The sequence below is a fragment of the Monodelphis domestica genome, chromosome 1 (genome assembly GCF_027887165.1).
Source record: "Monodelphis domestica isolate mMonDom1 chromosome 1, mMonDom1.pri, whole genome shotgun sequence".
Classification (NCBI taxonomy): domain Eukaryota; kingdom Metazoa; phylum Chordata; class Mammalia; order Didelphimorphia; family Didelphidae; genus Monodelphis; species Monodelphis domestica.
This window is the reverse complement of record NC_077227.1, coordinates 757,454,291-757,473,480: the sequence shown is the minus strand read 5'-3', so window position 1 is coordinate 757,473,480 and position 19,190 is coordinate 757,454,291.

Below are 19,190 nucleotides of genomic sequence, written 5' to 3'. Positions count from 1 at the left end.
CATGATCCAAGACTGCGACCTGGATCTGAGCATGGGCAATGCAACAAGAGTCTTATACCCAGAGCCAGTAAAGGTAATGCTGGAATGTCCTTCTGAGCAGTTGACTAACACCCTCCCACCCTTGTCCTCTGTGGCTGAGAACTCCAGAGATCTTTGCTGTTGTTTTAGCCTCCCAAGGCTAGTTGCTGTGGTGGAGTCTGCCTTGACATGCTGCTTTGTATTCCACTCCCTGGTGCTGGCTTTCTAAGTTGTTTCACTCCATCTTTTTGTGGGTGATGCTGCTTTGATCTTCGGAGGGTAATTTGGTCAAAGTCAGGTTGGTCTTTGGACCTTCTTCTCTACCATCTTGGCTCTACCACTCCCTCCATTTTTTCTTTTTAAAAAAGTATTTGTCCACCTCTCTCTCTCTCTCTCTCTCTCTCTCTCTCTCTCTCTCTCTCTCTCTCTCTCTCTCTCTCTCTCTCCCCAGTGAAAAAGAAAAACAAAAATCCTTACAACAAACATGTACAAGTGAACCAAACACCTTCTGCAGTGACCACATCTACATGTGCACACAGGAATTGAGAGTTAGAAAATATAGTGGAAAACACTTGGAAGAGACGTGGCCATTTGGGGTGGGATTGGTGTGTATGTGGGCATGGGGGAAGGCAGGTGGTATAGTTAAAGAGATACAGAGAAGTATCTCAACAGAGACCACTGCTGCCATTATTTGGCTATAGGTGTGTATATTTTATAGACTTATAGACAGACTATTTGCACATATTAGAGATAAAATGTATATACACATAGAGAAATATAGAGGCATGTGTGTGTTTTACATATACATGAAACATGCACATACATATGTAGGGATAAATACCCATGTATGTGTGTGTTTATGTAATGTTTCATCATGAGTCCTTTGGAATTGTAGCTGGTCATTGTCTTGACCCATTTTTAAAGCATTCAAAGTGATTTGCCTTTACAAGGTTTTTTGTTACTGTTCATATTCTTTTCCTGGTTCTGCTCATTTCCCTTGCATTAGCTTATACAAATCTTCTCAGGTGTTTCTGAAATGATACCCTTCATCCTTTTTTAAAAAACCCTTACCTTTTGTCTTAGAATCAACAGTAAGTATTGGTTCCAAGGCAGAAAAATGAGAAGTGCCTTGTAATTGGGATCAAGTGACTTGCCCAGGGTCACACAGCTTGAAAGTACCTTGGGTTGGATTTTAACTTGGGGCCTCCAGGCTCCAGAGACACCTAGCTGCCCCTCCCTTCATCCTTTTTTATAACACAATAATGTTCCGTCTCATTCATCTACTCCAATTTGGGCATCCATTTCCCGAATGATGAGCATCTCCTTAGTTTCTAATTTTGCCATCAGAAAAAGAGCTTCTATTGCTTTCTTCTTTCTTTGATCCCATTGAAGCAGCAGTGTGGGCACAGCTTTAGAGCCCTTTAAGTCTAGCTCTAAATTGTTCTCCAGAATGGTAGGGATAATTCATTCTCCCAACAATCATCATTGTACTGCCTTTTCCCACAGCTTCTCCAGCATGTGTGCCTCCTCCTTTCCTTTCCTTTCCTTTCCTTTCCTTTCCTTTCCTTTCCTTTCCTTTCCTTTCCTTTCCTTTCCTTTCCTTTCCTTTCCTTTCCTTTCCTTTCCTTTCCTTTCCTTTCCTTTCTTTTCCTTTCCTTTCCTTTCCTTTCCTTTCCTTTCCTTTCCTTTCCTTTCCCTTCCCTTCCCTTCTTTTCTTTTCTTTTCTTTCCTTTTCTTTCCTTTCCTTTCCTTTCCTTTCCTTTCCTTTCCTTTCCTTTCCTTTCCCTTCCCTTCCCTTCTTTTCTTTTCTTTTCTTTCCTTTTCTTTCCTTTTCTTTCCTTTCCTTTCCTTTCCTTTCCTTTTCTTTTCTTTTCTTTTCTTTTCTTTTCTTTTCTTTTCTTTTCTTTTCTTTTCTTTTCTTTTCTTTTCTTTTCTTGTTGTCTTAGCCAGTCTGATAAGTATGTGCCTGTCTTTCCATGGTCATGGCATACTCTACCTAAATTGGCCTACTCAGTATTCTCATAACTGCATCTGCTACCTCCATGCCTTGCACAGACAATCTCTCAAATCTGGAATTTATGAGTAGGGGCCCTTATTTCTATTTTACAGTTGCAGAAATGGAGGCAGATAAAGATGAAGTGACTTGTTCAAGGTCCAGCAGCTAGTCAATTTCTGAGGCTGAATTTGAACTCAGGTCTTCACCAATGAAGGTCCACAGCTCAGTATGTATTGTGTCTCTAGCTGCTTGGCATACTATTAAATATCCCAGGGGGCAGCTGGGTAGCTCAGTGAATTGAGAGCCAGCCCTAGAGATGGGAGGTCCTAGGTTCAAATCTGGCCTCAGACACTTCCCAGCTGTGTGACCCTGGGCAAGTCACTTGACCCCCATTGCCTAGCCCTTACCACTCTTCTGCCTTGGAGCCAATACACAGTATTGACTCCAAGATGGAAGGTAAGGGTTTAAAAATATATATATATATATCCCAGTTATTCCCTGATAAAACTATTGAATGAATGGCCTAGGACTATCAACAATCCCTAGGGTTTCCCACTGGAGACTCCAGCCAAGTTGAGACTGAATCTTTGAAGGCTGTTCTCAGCAGCTACCCAAGAAATCTTGCCTCTACCTCAGCCTAGCTCACACCAGTCCATCTTTTCCACAAAGAGAGCATGTCAGGTGACTGCTGAAATCTTCATCAGCCATCCTTGTAGCACTCCCATTCCCAAAGGAAATAGCTCTGAGGGGCCTTTCCCAGGCTGGAGGAGGGCAGCATGGCTCCATGTACCTCCTGCTTCCCTTGCTTCTCTTTCATGGAATGTCCTGGAATTTTCCCACAAATCACAATCATACTCCTTGACTTTTAGTTTGCTAACTTTTCTCCTCCCTTTGTTGAAGATCAAGACAATCCTTGCCCTTCTCCAGGTCCTTGTTCCTTCCCATGTTTCCTGTAGCCCTTCAGACATTCTTGGCAGGGACTCAGTGGTCACAACTGCTACTTCTTTCAGGACCCCTGGATGCCTTTTCCCTGAGGCTGATGACTGGGATTCATCAAGTACAGCCAGGAGCTCCCTTCTCTATTTACTTCTCTTCAGGAACTCACCCCCCAATTTTGGCCCTTTGTACCCAGAAAGCCAGAAACCAGATCAGAACAGAGGGCTGAGCTGCCCTCTCCTTGTTGGGTGCCTCCCAGGCTCCCACCTGCCCTTGCCACAGTCCCCTCCCTTCAGGGGTCTTCTTTTCTCCAAGACAGCTTTGCCAAAGCCCCCGCCAGCTGCGAATCCCCTCCCCAGCCTTAGCTCCTCCTCTCTGTGGCCTCCCTGACCTGGTTTTGTAAGATGGGGTCCTGCCCTTGGGCCCTGGGGCTGCTGCTGGGCCAGTTCCTCCCCTCTCTGGGCCTTTGCTGGTTCTTGAGGTCTCTCCGCCCTCCTGGGACCTTCCCTTTGTTGCTGAGGCTGATGGCCCTCCCTCCGGCTTGGAGCCATTTCCTGAGTAGTCGGTCAGGCCGGCCTAGTGGAGGGCCATCGGGGAGGGCTGGCCCTGCCCCAAAGGGCCTCCCCAGACCCCTCAGCAGGGAGAGAGAAGGTTCTGGGCTCCCTGTGCCCCTCGTCCCCGGTCACAGACCCAAGCAGGCGGAGAGAGCAGCTCGGCTTTCCTGGAGCCAGCCTGGGCTGCCCCTCTTGGGGGGAAAAAGCTCCCCTGGACTTCCTCTTGGGTTCGGAGGAGAGGTGAGAGCCTGGAGGCGCCCCTGGGCCTGGCCCTTTGGGATGACAGCCCCCATTGGCTCAGGCCCCCGGGGGTGCTGGAGGTCTCGATTAAGTGACGTGTATGCAGGGCTCTGCGCCCACCCAGCACACACACATAAGTTGGAGTTAGCATCCTGGTGTTAACAGGAAAGGCTTAAAAGCCACCAAGCTCATATTCCTAGCAAACAGAAGCCCTGCCTCATCAGAGGTCTTAGGGCTGTCACTTTCTGCAGGATTTGGGGTGGAGGCATCAGCCTCTCAATTCTCACCTGCTTCCAATGTTTGCAGAGGACCTTTTTGGGCAGGGGGCAGGGCAGCGAGCCCTGGGAGCTGGATTCCAAATCCGGTTTTCCCCCTTGCTTCCTGTGTGACCTTGGGCCAGTCTCTTCCCTTTGTAAGGTTCTGAAAACTGATACTGAATCAATCTTATCAATTCTAAGACAGAAGAATAGCAAAGACTAGGCAACTGGAATTAAGTGACTTGGCCAGAGTTATACAACTAGAGTCTGTGGCTATATTTTTTAATGAAAAAAATAATTTAATTGTGCCAATTATATGACAAAACTGTTAACCTAAATGAATATTTATTTTTTTAAATTTGATCAATTTTGAACATTATTCCCTGGTTACAAAAATCATTTTCTATTCCACCCTCCCCTCCCCTTCTGTAGCCAATGCACAATTGCACTGGGTATCACATGTGTCCTTGGCCAGAATCCCTTTCCATATTGTTGGTATTTGGACTAGGATGTTCATTCAGAGTCTGCATCCCCAATCGTTTCCCCTCCACCCATGCAATCAAGCAGTTGTTTTTCTTCAGTGTTTCTTCATTTTTTCCTCTGAATGTGAATAATGTTTTTTTTGGTAGATTCCTCCAAGTTGTTCATGATCCCTATTCAACTGTGCCACAGTGTATCAGTCTCTACTTACAATGTTCTCCTGGTTCTGCTCCTCTCACTCTGCATCACTTCCTGGAGGTCGTCCCAGTTCACATGGAATCCCTCCAGTTCATCATTCCTTTGATGTCACCAACATATACCACAATGTGTTCAGCCATTCCCCAATTGAAGGGCATCCCCTCATTTTCCAATTTTTGGCCACCACAAAGAGTGCAGCTATGAATATTCTTGTACAAGTCTTTTTCCTTATTATCTCTCTGGGGTACAAACCCAGCAGTGCTATGACTGGATCAAAGGGCAGACAGTCTTTTAGTGCCCTTTGGGCATAGTTCCAAAATACCCTCCAGAATGGTTGGATCCATTCACAACTCCACCAGCAATGCATTAGTGTCCCGACTGTGTGCGGCCATATTTTAACTCAGGTCCTTCTGAATCCAGACTGGCCACCTCACAGCCCCAGCCCTAAGCCTTCCCATGTGTGAAAGGATTTGGAGGGAGTGTAGGATGGATCCCGAAGGCCCCTCTATGCTCATCCCCTTCCTGATGAAGAGGACGCCTTATCCCTTTTGTCCCTCCCAGGAACCTGTTCCAAGGGTCCACCCCCACGGCCTGTGGAGCCCTCTACCCACCCTTGGGGAGAACAGCCCAGCTTGGGGTGAGGGCGGAGAGACTTGAGCTTGAGACCTCTGCGGTCCATCCCCATTGTGGCCGGGGTGAGGAGCCCAAGAGCTGTTGCTGGCATCCAGGAATTAGCCAGCCCGTCTGAACATCTGGATGGAGAGCAGAGCCGCAAAGCATTTTGGGCCAGAAGGTCCACACATGTCCTTGGCCGGGTGGCTCAAACAGTGAGTCCTGGTCCTCCCTCCCGGAGCAGCCTAGCCCAGCAGCCATGGCATGGCCGCCATTGAATACGAGCCTGATTTTAAACCTACGGAGGCCTCTGCATACGTCTGCTCCCTCTTCTCATTTCTCTGTGCTTTCTCTGCGATCGAATCTGCGTCCGTCTGTCCAGAGGACTCCCTCCTCCTCTCTCTGCAGCCCCTGCCCCACCCTCTGGGTGCTCTCCTCGCCGATTTCTCTGATAAGACTCGGGCTAGAGACCAACATGCTGAGGGATGGTAGAACCCCCAGAACGTGAATGGGCCGGAGGCTGGAAGACTGGGTCCACGAGAGCAGAAAACACTTGTTGGGACCCGGCAATCAGGCCCTTCTGGGTACTACGGAGATCCGAGCACGTTCCCATTTAGAGCCAGGTGAGGAAGACGTCTCCGCCTCGCCATTATTCTTCAAGAAATGGGCAGATGTCCGTTTGAAAAGGACCATCAAATACTCTATTTGGAAACCCCCGAGAGACTCCTCCAAGCCAGCTTCACCAAACACGGCAGGGAAGCTCACAAGAGCCCATTCCAGCAGCCCGCGAGATCCAGGAAAGAGCCAGACTCCAGCGTTGGCACAAGCCTCAACTTTCCAATTCAGCTCAGCCAGCATTTGTGCAGTGAGTCGTGCAGGAAAGGCGCTGTCCGGGGTGCTGGGGATAAGGAGCAAAGTCTAAAGGGGCCTGAGCCAAGGAGCTTCCCTCCACCTGGGGAGCCCAAAGCCCAAACACATCCCAGGGAAGTCCGAGGTGATTGGGAGAGGCTGGGAGAGCAGTAACTCCTGGGGGAAATCAAGGCGTGACGCTTGAGTTTTTGTTCTGAAGGGAGGGAGCGGTTCCGAAAGAACATTCCAAGCACAGCTGCTAGCTAGGACAAAGGCATGAGCCTGGGACTTGGAATGTCACACAGTCAGTCAATAAACATTTATTAAGCACCTAGTTTGTGCCAAGCTCCGTCGTAAGGGCTGGAGATACAATGACTACATGTAGAGGGAAAAGCAAGTGAGGATGACTCAGAGGTAGAATTTCTTAGGGAGCGGCTGTGGGAATTCCCCCTGGCATGGCAGCAGAATTCTCCTCCTAAGGCACATGCAAGACATCGCAAATATTTTTAAACAAAGATTTCTGGAAAGAAAGGAAGAATTGAGGCTAATCCAGGTTAACCGCTAACTGGAGCTAACACAGAAGACTAATCTCTCCATTTAATGCTATCTCAGGCCAAACACAAAGGCGATGCTTTGTCAAACTGAACTGAGCTAAGTTCATATTAGAGAACAACATTGGAGAAACAGTTCGGAAAATCATTCTAGAGGAAGCAGATGCCGGGAGAAGTGATCTCGCTCCTCCGACTACACCCTAAAACTGGTATTATCCAAATGATCTGCTACATGAAGGAAAAGCCGAGTAACCCGGTGGAATCGACTTGACATTTCTGATCAAAATAACCAGAACAATGATGGGAAGTCTGGTCTGAAAAGCCCATTATGACAAAAAAAATCTAATTGTTTTCCATTATTCAAAAATTACTGGGGAAAGCAGACAGCAATCTGGCACAAAAAAAAAATTGGGAGAGAACAACATCTGGAACCGTATATAAAAAGAAGTCTAAAAACAACAGAGAAGACAAAAGATTGTTATGTCCTTCACAATTTTGGAGAGACAATACATTCTTTAAAAAATAATAATAATATGGGAGGAGATTAAGAGCCAGGTCTAGAGACTGGAAGCTCTGAATTCAAATCTAGCTTCAGACACTTCCTAGCTTTGTGACCCTGGGCAAGTCACTTAACCCCTCTTCCCCACCCCTTACCACTCTTCTGCCTTGGAGACAATATACAATGTTAAGTCTGAGATGGAAGGCAAGGATTTTAAATAATGATGATATTTTATTTTCCCCCTAATTCCAAATAATCAGGCCACAGTAAAAGGTCAGCCTGAATTTACCAAGCCACAAAACCATCTCCTCCATGATTGATTGCATGTGACAAACAGCCTCGATGCCTGGGATCTTAGTTCTTAGATTCCTTTTTAAATCCCCCAAAACAGGAGCGATTGCAGGAGGCCTTTTATTTTTATCTTTATCTTTTAAATAACAAATTTCCACAGAAGTTGTCCAAAGTTGCATGATTTTGTTGTCTCCTCCTCCTGCCTGGAGGTGGTAAGCAGTTCAGCCCGGGTTATACTTGTAGAATCACGGAAAACTTGCTTCCTCATGCATTTTTGTCAGGGAATAATTCTGCAGAACCCAAACCCCAGATCATAGCTGGGGGAGGCCTTTTAGGCAGATAGAAGTGTCGGCCTCTTCCCGGCTGAGTAGCTTGCTGATCTTTCACACAGTGGTTCTGCTCTGCCTCAGGTCGGGTCCATGCTTTATCTCCACCATTGCTGGGTCACAAAAACCAGGAGGGAGAAATCCTTTCACGTGAATGAGAAGCTTCAGTGTAGGCTGAATATAGGCACATCAGGTGGTCGCTGGGAGACCTCCAAATTACTCTAAATGGGTCGATTTGTGTACCTTTGATTGAGCACAGCTCACGTGATCCCTAGGCCAAGTATTGGGCCCCAGTTGATAGATACATACCACGTGCACCTGAATCCCTTTCCTGCTTGTGAGAACCGTCTCTTTTTGCACACATCCGCAGGTCTTTTTTTCCTGTGGGTTGCCATGCAAATAGATTGGTGTATAGACACTGGCAGGTTGCAAAAAGGATGTAGGCAGGGGGCAGCTGGGTAGCTCAGTGGATGGAGAGCCAGGCCTAGAGATAGGAGGTCCTGGCTTCCAATCTGGCCTGAGACACTTCCCAGCTGTGTGACCCTGGGCAAGTCCCTTGACCCCCATTGCCTAGCCCTCACCACTCTTCTGCCTTGGAGCCAATACACAGGATTGATTCCAAGACAGAAGGTAAGTGTTTAAACAAACAAACAAACAAACGAAGGAACAAACGAACAAAGAATGAATGAATGAATGAATGAATGAATGAATGAATAAATAAATGAATAAATAAATAAATGAATAAATAAATAAATGAATAAATAAATAAATGAATAAATAAAATAAAGGATGTAGGCAGGAGCACTGTAAGCCGTCCATCAGGATGGGCCTAGTGTACCTGGGACCTTCTCTCCCTGGAGCCTGTGCACCACTAGCCAAGAGTGGACAGAAAGTTCCCCCAGGTATCTGACACACCATTAGCATCTCATTTGCACACACATGTGCACAAGGTGGATCCCAGCTAAGGGAACATGGTCCAAAATGAACCGTTGGTAAAGTGATGACTGGACCACGACACTAGTTAGCAAGCAATGAAAATGCAAAGCACTCTGGAAAGCCCTCGGGCTGCTCGGCATTGGCCCTCCAGCGCTACTCTCTCTTTCCATAAAGCTTGCTCCCTTGTCCCAGACACCGCCAGAGGCGGGGATTCTTTGCCGGGATCCTCAGCCTACAACACTTTCGCCCAGGCCTGGAGAGTTTCTGAACACATCTATTGCCCCCTTTGGCTCTTTTGCAACCTGGTGGCTGGCACAGATGCTTTCCCCTTATTTCAGCAGTTCATTAAAGTCACAAATAAAACGTAACCTTCCGGCAGCGACTTCCATCTTCCAGAGTAAGGCAGGTCCCAGAAAGAACCCTCCGATGGAAAGTAAGAGTGATCTGGCTCCAGCCTTCCCTCCTTGAGTCCTTCTCGGTTGTGCCCAGAGTAGATGTTCTGCTGCCCACCTGGATGCCTCTCCTCCTTCCTGGCACTAACACGATCTCTTTCTGGAGTGAATTCTCAGGGGGGGAGGGGGGGGGGAAGGTTGACGACCACACTGATCCCTCGGGAGCTTTCTCTCCGGCGTGGCTTCTCTCACACACAGTCAGACTAGCCTCTGTGTAAGAACAGTGTTTGTACGGAGGAGCCAGCTTGGGTTCCGCAATGATGACAGCCATCGCTTCTCTCCCGGGAAGATTCTCCCAGGTCTGGTTAGCGAGTGGCTTTCTCTGAAAGCCTTTCCACACGGACCCCGTTCACAAAGCTACTCTGCAGGGTGGGTTCTCGGATGGTCCACCGGATGGCTCCCCTGTGGGAAAGCCTTTCCACGCGGACTACGTGGAGTGTAGAACACGGGCTTCTTTCTCTCCGGTGTGGATTCCCGGATGTTCACAAACACGTTGCACTGTCGGAATTCTTTCCACACGGACCCCATTCACAAAGCTCCTCTCCAGGGCGGGTTCTCGGATGTTCAGCAAGAATGGAGCAGGTTGGGAAGGCCTTTCCCCACAGATCACGTTCTCAGGGTTTCTCCCTGGTGTTAATTGGCTCGTGTAAAGCCAGACTTTGGCTCTTTATCATGGTCTTTCCCAGTGCGTACCTACGTTCGGAGAGTTTCTTGCCATTATGCATAGCCTCCTGTAGAGCAAGGCTGGCCTTCCTGTGCAAAGCCTTTCCACAGTGATTCGAAATGCCAGGTTTCTCCCCAGTGGAGATTCTCTGATGCTGAGCAACGCTAGAGCTCCCCCGCACACAAAGGCTTTCCACTCAGAGGGCATCGTGGAGATTCTCCTCAGTCTAGATTCTCTGCCGTGGGGCACAGTTCTCTCTCCCAGGGAAGCCACTGGGGCCACCCTTCAGGAATCTTTGCTGGAGACTTTCGCTTACAGAAAGGCTTAGTTCAGGAGCCTCTTTCAGGCCAGCCTGCTCTCTTCTGAAAGGAATGAACCTAGAACATATATCTACATCCACACAGACTGTGAGAATTGATTTTTCATGTGCTGTATTAATTCTTGGGTCAGAGTCCTAGAAGAGAGAGGCCTCAGCCCATTCCTGTGTCACAGCACAGGATTAACGGGGGCTCAATCCAGCCAACAAAGGTTTACATTTTCTTGGTTTTTAGAATCCCAAGGAATGTTTTAGGCTGATTCTCTTCTGTCTATGACCTCCATCACCCATGGGTGTGTAAAAGGGCTAAGAGTTTAATGGAGCATCTCCTAATTAGTTATTTCTCCATGAGAAATATCTTGGGGTGCTCAAGGGAAGAGCTGAATAATGAGCCCCAAAATTGTGTATGCGTATATGGGCCAAAGGAGTTAGACTTTTGACGGTCAAGAGAATCATTTGACTAGAGTAGATTATCTTGTCTGGTCAACTAGTAATAAAGTAATTCAAAATCCAGAAATACTGCCCTTTGAACACTTCAATTACTACACAGACACATATACATACATTTATAATTACATCCTCTTGTCTTTAGAACCTAAACTGATTTACACTCTATTTTCCCAGGCAAAGAGAAAAGAATTCAAATGTAAACAAGCAGAATCAGACACTTGAAAGTGTCATTGAGGTAATAGAGGAAGGTAGAGCAGAGACGGAGGAATGAGGAAGGAACTCACTAAAGTCTCCAAATTTGCTTCCAAACAACTACAAAAAATGCTTCACAAAAGAATTTTAGAGTTGCAGGACCAACAAAAAGACTGGGTGAAATAATGTCTATCCTAAGACAAGGTAGAAGGGCAGGGCAGGCAGAGATCTGTTTCACTGGGATTAGTGAGTGCTCAATCCAGCACAGGTGGTATTTCAGGCAAGCCAATAGCGGGACTCCCAACATCAAGGGAGTCAGGCCTTCCCTACACTCAGGTACAGACCCAAAAGACAATCTGGTCACCCTTAGACAGGTAGGTCCCAACAGTAGAAACTTGGAATAGTTCCTCCTCTCTCCAATGAGTGAACCCAACTTTGGCATAAAATAGGCTTTAAAAAAAAGCAAAAAGTAAAGAAAAATTTCATCATAAAAAGTTACTATGATGCCAGGGAAAATCAAAACACAAACTCAAAAGAGTCAATTGTCTAAACAGCTACATGAAAAGTCTTAAAGGAAATATAAAATGACTTCACACCCAAAAAGAACTCCTGGAAGGGAATAAAAAGGATTTTTAAAATGGAATAAGAAAGGTAGAACAATTGAGAAAAGAAAGGAGAATGATGCAAAACAGTCATGGGGGAAATGCCAAAATCTTAGTAAAGGAAGCACAAAACACAGAGATATACAAAAATTCCCTCAAGAAAACAACTCCCAAAAAAGAATAGGCCACATGGAAAAAGAGGCACACAGATTCAGTTAAGACATTTGTTTGCTATTTAGTCATATCTGACTATTCATGACCCTCTAGACTATAGTTATGTGTGAGGTTTTCTTGGAAATGATACTGGATTGCTTGACCATTTCCTTCTCCAGCAGATCCTTTTGTCAGACAATCACAGGTTAAATGACTAGGAACTATCTGAGGTTGGATTTTAATTTATACCTTCCTGAAGCCAGGCCCAGGGCTCTTAATTACTGAGCCACAGATGCTTTTGCTCAATAAAGAAAACAATTTCAAAAAAGAATTGGCAAAATAGGAAAGAAGGTAAAAAAATTCACTAGGGAAAATAACTTCTTAAAAAGTAGAATTGACAAAATGGAAAAGAATGTACAAAAGCTCATGAAGAAAATAATTTCTTAAAAATTGGAATTGGATAAGTGAAAGCTAATGACTCCAGGAGATATCAATAAAGAATAAAAACAAAATAGAAAATAAATTTTTTTAAATGAAGAAAATGTGGAATACCTCACTGGAAAACAAGTGATCTCAAAAAAAGATTGAGAAGACAATTTTAAAAGTTTTCAACTACCTGGAAGACATATGGGTTTTTTTTAAGTATGAATATTTTATTACAAGAATTTATCAGGGGAAGCTAAATGGCTCAAGTCAGTATTAAAGACAAAAGGTTGCATTCAATTCTGGTCTCAGAGACCCTGAGCAAGTCAATTAACACCCACTGCCTATTGTGAATCTTAAAATTTCTCAGACTCTACCTTGGAACATTTGGTTAAGGCTATTCCCCATTTTAAACAATGAAAGTACTTAGTCAGGAATGTATGTGAGAACTTTACATGACTCCACCCATACTTAGGCATTCTTTAGGGGAAGATAAAGTTGTAAAGCTCCTTACTGAACAATGAAAAGGTACTTAATTCATACTTATAGTGAGGCAAAAGCCCTTAAGCTAGGTCTATTTTTAGATCTAATACAAAAGGGTGATAAGTACCTATGAAGGTCAAATTAATCACTAAAAGGTCAGGCAACTTGCAAGGGACAACCTTAGCAAAGAGGTGTGAAATACTCAGAAGTTTTAGTCTACCCAGAGAAGGTGATAACAAGATGTGAATTAAGAAAGCTCAGTCCTTTGGAAAACATCTACTGTGATTGGTAGAGGTGAAAATTTAGGGGAGGTGACATAGGAGAAAATTCTCTTTAAAAGGAGGTCAGGAACTGAGAGCTGGGCTCTCTCAGTGAATTCTCTTAGTCGCTGAACTTAGTTGATCTCAGGAGATGAACTGGAGGGTCTCTCTGAGCACTAGAGTTTTGCTTGGAAAGATCTTGTGGTGAGTGATTAAAGACTGACTTAGTTTCTCTCTTAAAGAGAAAGGCCTAGGCCCTAGCCTTTTCCTATTTCCTCTTACTCTGTCTCTTTCCCTTTCCTTAATTCCTTCATTTATATTAATTAAAATCCCCATAAAACACAGTTGACTTGGGTATTTCATATTTGGGAATTTTTCCCATGGCAACCACTTATTTTTGATATAAAATCAAGGCACTAAAAATTATCTTTACAGCTTTCGACAATTCACCGTCTTGAAACCCACATTTTCTCAGTCACAGTTTATGGCAACCACTCTTTTGTCTGTAACACTAGCCTTTACTAGTCCTCTGCCTTAGAATGAATACACAATATTGATTCTAAGATGGAAGGGAAGGGTTTTTTTTTTTTAAAGAACTGATCAAGGAAAACTGACCTGGTATTCTTGAATAAGAGATAAAAATAGAAATGAAAAAAATCCACCATTCACCAATCTCTAAAAGAGATTTAAAAATAAAAACTTTCAGGAATATTAGAGCCAAACTCCAGAGTTCCTAGGCCAAGGAGAAAACACTGCAAGCAGGCAGAAAAAAATGATTCAAATATTATAGAAAAATGTCAGGAATGCAGGAAAGGTCTTATCAGGTTCTATATTAAAGGATATAAGTGTCACGGGCAAAGTCCACCCTTGCTCAAGACTCCAGGGTATCCTGACTGGTGGCGAATGATCAGTCAACAAAAATAACAAATGGAAGACAGCTTAATCATAATAGCCTGGGATTGCTTTGCATCTTATAGCTGCTCCGACATTCCCAGGCTTGGGATTTATTTTTATATCCATATTCTTGGCATGCAGATACACAAAATCAAAGAGAGATAATTGGAAAAGTGATACATTAACTTTTCACAAATCACTTGATTAACATTCTATATTTTGTATTGTGATTTCAGACAGAACATAAGATAAATTATTTCATCACAGGTGGCTTACTAGGGATTTTGAGTTACTAATTTATGTAACTGAGTCACTGAGGCATATTGAAGCTTAGTGTACCTGTGCCGTACTTGTACGTATTGTATGGGCCTCTATGATTGATTTGTGTGCTGGCTTCATGAGAAAGTTCTCGGCTTGGCCTGTAACTGTGGTTTTGCTGGAAATTATATACCTAAGTAAAAGTTAACCCATGATAGTTTTTTTGGAATTGGGTTTGAGGGTCTGATCTTTTGGGGATGTTTTGGAGAATTAGGGTGCAGGTGTTTTGCTCTTGCATTAATTCTTTTGAGACTAGGGGGAATAATAATCATGTCAATTCATAGGTAAGGGGCATTGATGAAAGAAGTCATGTAAAAGGGGGTTGGATGGGCAATCACATCTTGCCAAGGACCACTCTGTGGTCTCCCCAACTACCACATGTGACTCTGTCAAGGCATCATGGTCTGGTGGCTACCAGCATATAAGGGCTTAGAATGTGATATTCCAGAAGTAAAAGGAATTAGGATTATAACTAAAAATCACCTACCCAGCAAAACTGAATATAATCCTTCAAGGGCAAAAAGGATATTTAATGAAATAGAGGACTGTCAAGAATTCCTAATGAAAAGATCAGAACTCAACAGAAAATTTCCTGTTTAAATACAAGATGCAAGAAAAGCATAAAAAGATAAATTGGAAAGAGAAAATTTAAAGGATTCAATAAGAATAAACTTTATATTCCTATCTAGGAAGATGATAGTTGTAATTCCTAAGAACGTATCACTTTTATTGGAGGTTAGAAGAAGTATACATAGGAAAAGGGCGTGGGAGTAAGTTGACTGATGGGATGATACCCCCAAATTGAAATATTAGAGAGAAAAAATAATGCATTGGGAAAGCTGAAGAGAGGTAGAATGGGGGAAATTATCTCACATGAGAAGGCATGAAAGTTATTACAATGGAGGGGAAGAAGAGGGAGATGGCAGGTAAAACTTGAACCTCACTCTCATCAGAATTGGCTCAAGGAGGGAATGACACCCACACTCAATTACAAATAGAAATCTATCTTACCCTGTAGGGAAGTAGGAAAAGAAATGGATAATAGAAGAGAGGAGACTGATAGGAGGGCAGAGTAGAGGAAGTGATAATTAAAAGGAAAACATTTGTGAGGAGGAAAAAGGGAGAGGATGTGACAGACAGAATTAGATGGAGTGAAATACACAGTAACCATAACTGTACAGAAACTCATTCTTAAAATGTAAGCAGATAGAATACATTAAAAACCAGAACCTCTTATCAACAAAGCAATGGGTTCAAATCAAGAAAACATCTAATGCCCAGTGGACTTACGCGTCGGCTATGGGGGGTTGGGGGGGGGGGGAAAGAAAATGATCTATGTCTTTAACGAATAATGCTTGGAAATGACCAAATAAAATATATTTAAAAAAAAAAAAAAAAAAACCAGAACCTCACAAAATGCTGTTTACAAGAAACACAGGAAGAAGCAGGGAGACAAAGACAGAGGAAAGACTTTTAATAGAGGTGGAAAGGAAGACCTATTTGTAGAAAAACATTTGTAGCAATTCTTTTCATAGTAGCAAGGAATTAGAAAGTGAGGAGGATGTCCATCAACTGGAGAATTGCTAAATTGTGACATGATTATAATTGAATACTATTGTGCTCTAGGACTCGACAAGCAGAAGGATTTCAGAAAGATAGAAAGACTTATATGAATTGATGCAAAGTAAAATGAGGAGAACTAGGAGAAGGCTGTTCACAGTAACAGCAAGATTAATGATGAATGACTGAATGATCTAGCTACTCTCAGCAATACTGCAATCCAAGACAATCCCCAAAGACTGAATGAAAAATGCTTTCCACCTTCAGGGAAAGAACTGATGGACTCTGAATGCAGATTAAACTATGCTATTTTCCACTTTATTTTCTTTGTGTTTTTAATATCTCATCTTCCACAACATGATGAATTGGGAATTTTTTGCATGATAGCACAGGTTATAACCTATATCAAATTGCTTACTGTCTCAGAGAGAGGGAAAGGGAATTTGGAACTTAAAATGCTAGAAAATGAATGTTAAAAATTGTCTTTATATATAATTGGGAAAAATAAAAGTTTGCTGAACTAAAAGAACAGGTAGCAAATTAAAAAAATGTTATTAGCTGACATCCAAAGTATGATTTAATTTACAATGAGCTTCACATACTATCACGTTGGATCCTCACAAGAATCATTTAACACAGAGGAGCACCAATGTTATTACATTCACAACTCAGACCATGAGTTCAGAATGCCTGAGTGGTTTGACTCAAATTCTAGCAGCTGAGACTAGAAATCCAACCCTGTGACTGGGCATGCTCTGTCCACAGTACTAGACAGATTGTCTCTACTTTTAATTTTTCCCTTTTGCTTTCACTGTCTGTATTTCCAAGCCTTTATTCATAGAAATGGCATTTAGTGCACATATAAATAAATATTCTTATTATTTCGTAACCTATCATAGCTATTAACATAATATAATTTCCCTGGTGTTTGCTTTCAATCTTTATTTTTTCCTAAAGTGCTATCTAAGATCATATGATGACTGCCAGCACTATTTTTTGAATTTACCATAAGAGATTTTGTTCTGTCCAATTACTTTTTTCTTTTTTTTAATTTTCTCTTTAAATGTCCCTGCTCACTAAAATATATATAATATCCATGTAACCCATTAATAAACAATATTTGAAAAAGCATGGTGGTGCAGGGGATAGAATGCTGGGCCTCAAGTCACAAATATCTAAAACCAAATCCAGCCTCAGACAATTACTAGTTGTATGATCCTGGGAAATTACTTTACCCTCTTTGCCTCAGTTTCTTCTTCTATAAAATGATATAGAAAAGGAAATAGTCAACTACTCCAGTAGTTTATCGAGAAAAACCCAAATGGGGTGACAGTTAGACTCAGTTGTACAACAACACAAAAAAGAGCTCATATTGAGCCTAATCCTTTTTGTACTTTCAGGAATGTTCCCTACCCCCAAATTCCAAACATTTGACTTCTTATCTGATCATGGATTGATCACTGGAAGAGGACTGAAAGGCCATGGAATCCCCCTCCCTCATTTTACAGATGGGAAAACTGAGGCTCCGTAGTCAGTGACTTACCCAAGAAGCCAATGCTAAAAGAATAATCTGAAAAAGCATTCCAAGTCAGGTCTTCCTGCCCCAAATCTAGCTCTTGCTCCAGTATAATATTCAGAAGTCTCTGGTCATATCAGCTCTCAAGTACATGCTCTCACCTCACTCACCCAGATGGCAGCTCCTCAGGTCTTCTTGTTCAAGCATCCATGGTGCTTCCCTTTGCTTACAGTAAGAAATCACATCTTTTCGGGGGATGGAGAATGTTAGGGATGAGGATGGAGAGGGACTTGGCCATTTAGTTCTTTAGGCAAAGGGGCATTGACCCACAGCTGCTCCATTTGGAGAATCCCTCCATGGTGCTGGCACATATGAGTCTGACCCAGAGCTTGTAACGAAAGCATCCTAGAATGGAGATGCCCATCATCCTGGGTGCAGCTGGTTCTGAGAAACCTCCACTCCTGTTTTCTGCCAATTCTGCCATGCTGGCAGAAATTCGTGCTCCCAGACTGGATCAAAGGGTTATTGTGACAGAGCAGCCTGGAGCCCCAGCAACTGGGACATTCACAAATCAGCTTTTGCCCTGTCCCCTAACCTGCTCCTCACTCCCTGGACCTCTATAAGCCTTGCATTCTGTTCATTCAGGGGGTGTTTGCCTCTTTGGGTGGAGATCCCCTCCTGAGAAACTCAATAAATCCACGTTGGTCCAAATTCTTTCCCAGTCCATTATTCCTGGCAATGACAGGAGCATATAAGCAGGGGGCGCAGACTGGTTCCCAGGATTCCTGAAGGACAGTTTCCATAGCATTTATTAGAGGAGACATGGGGGAGATCATGGAAGCAGTTTGGAATCAGGAAATGAGTTTTGGTGCACCTTCTTCATAGAAGGATGGATTCTTTCCATAGCTTCCATTATTTAGAAACTGGAGGGAGTAGATACTATTGTGAAGAAAGCCTGGAGTCTAGAATAAAAAATGGCTGAGTTTAAATATAGGTTCAGTTACTATCTGAGTGACCCTGGACAAGTCATTTAACTTCTGCCTCTGTTTCCTCAGCTGTCAAATAGGGATAATAATATCACCTAATTTGGAAGATTATTGTGAGGATGAAGAGACACTATATTGTAAAGAAAGCACTTAGTACAGTACCTGGCAAAAGGTAGAAGGATAAAAAAGCTTTATTCCTCCCCTTTCCTGCCCACACCATCTATACTGGAATTGTAGGGCAATAAGAAAGGAAAAGTAAAGACAAAATGCTACCCTGGGTACAACTAGGAGCTGAGAGCCACAAATTTATGCACATTATAAAGAAGAGTCTTCCAAGTACTTCACCTATCCCCAAAAGGAAGGAGATGCAAGAAACAGCTCCACGAGTAGTTTTCAGAGATTTGGGAGACCAAATTGGGAGGAAAATAATATTTAACTGTGATATTGTTATAAAGTCATTTATATTTATTCATATGTCACAAAGACTTCTGGGAAATTCTCCTGAGGAGGGGGGTCCTGGGGGCTGAGACACAGAAGGGAATGGAAGGAGGAGCTGTTTCTCGGGGACATTCAAGACACCTTTGGGGATTTTTGACACTGACAGAAATCTTAACATCACAGGTTCCTGTCAAGAAACCGAATGTCTTCAAAGACTTTCATTTCCATGAACTATTGAGATACTAGACTCACATCGGTGAGCAGTGCTCTCTCCCCTATTCTACCTCTCCCCTGCCTTCAAGAAGACCTAGTACTTCAGTAATTAGTTTTATTTAGAAAGAGATTTAGGGTGACCCACAACCCTTCTAACCCCTACCCTTTGCCCCAGTCAACAATTAAATCAAATAAGCAGTCAGATAGGGAATTCAATCTCATTTATTTACATTTAGAGAGTAAGCCCATTGGCAGACTCCATCTTGTTGCCAGTTTTCAAGAAGACACAATGGGAAGGCTTGTGAGTGCCCCAAAGCAGCACATATCCCGATTGAGGTCCCACATTCCTCTCCTTGTAGAGAAGACTTCCCCGCCACCCTTGAAGGCTGGCACAGCCACCAAGGAGCAAACCTTCACTAAGGGGAGATCTCCATTTTGTCTCCCTCAAGTAATTCAGGGACTCTGGGAGGGAGTAGTGAGGGAAGCCACTTTCATCAACCCTTTCCTCACTGCCTTCAACCCTCATT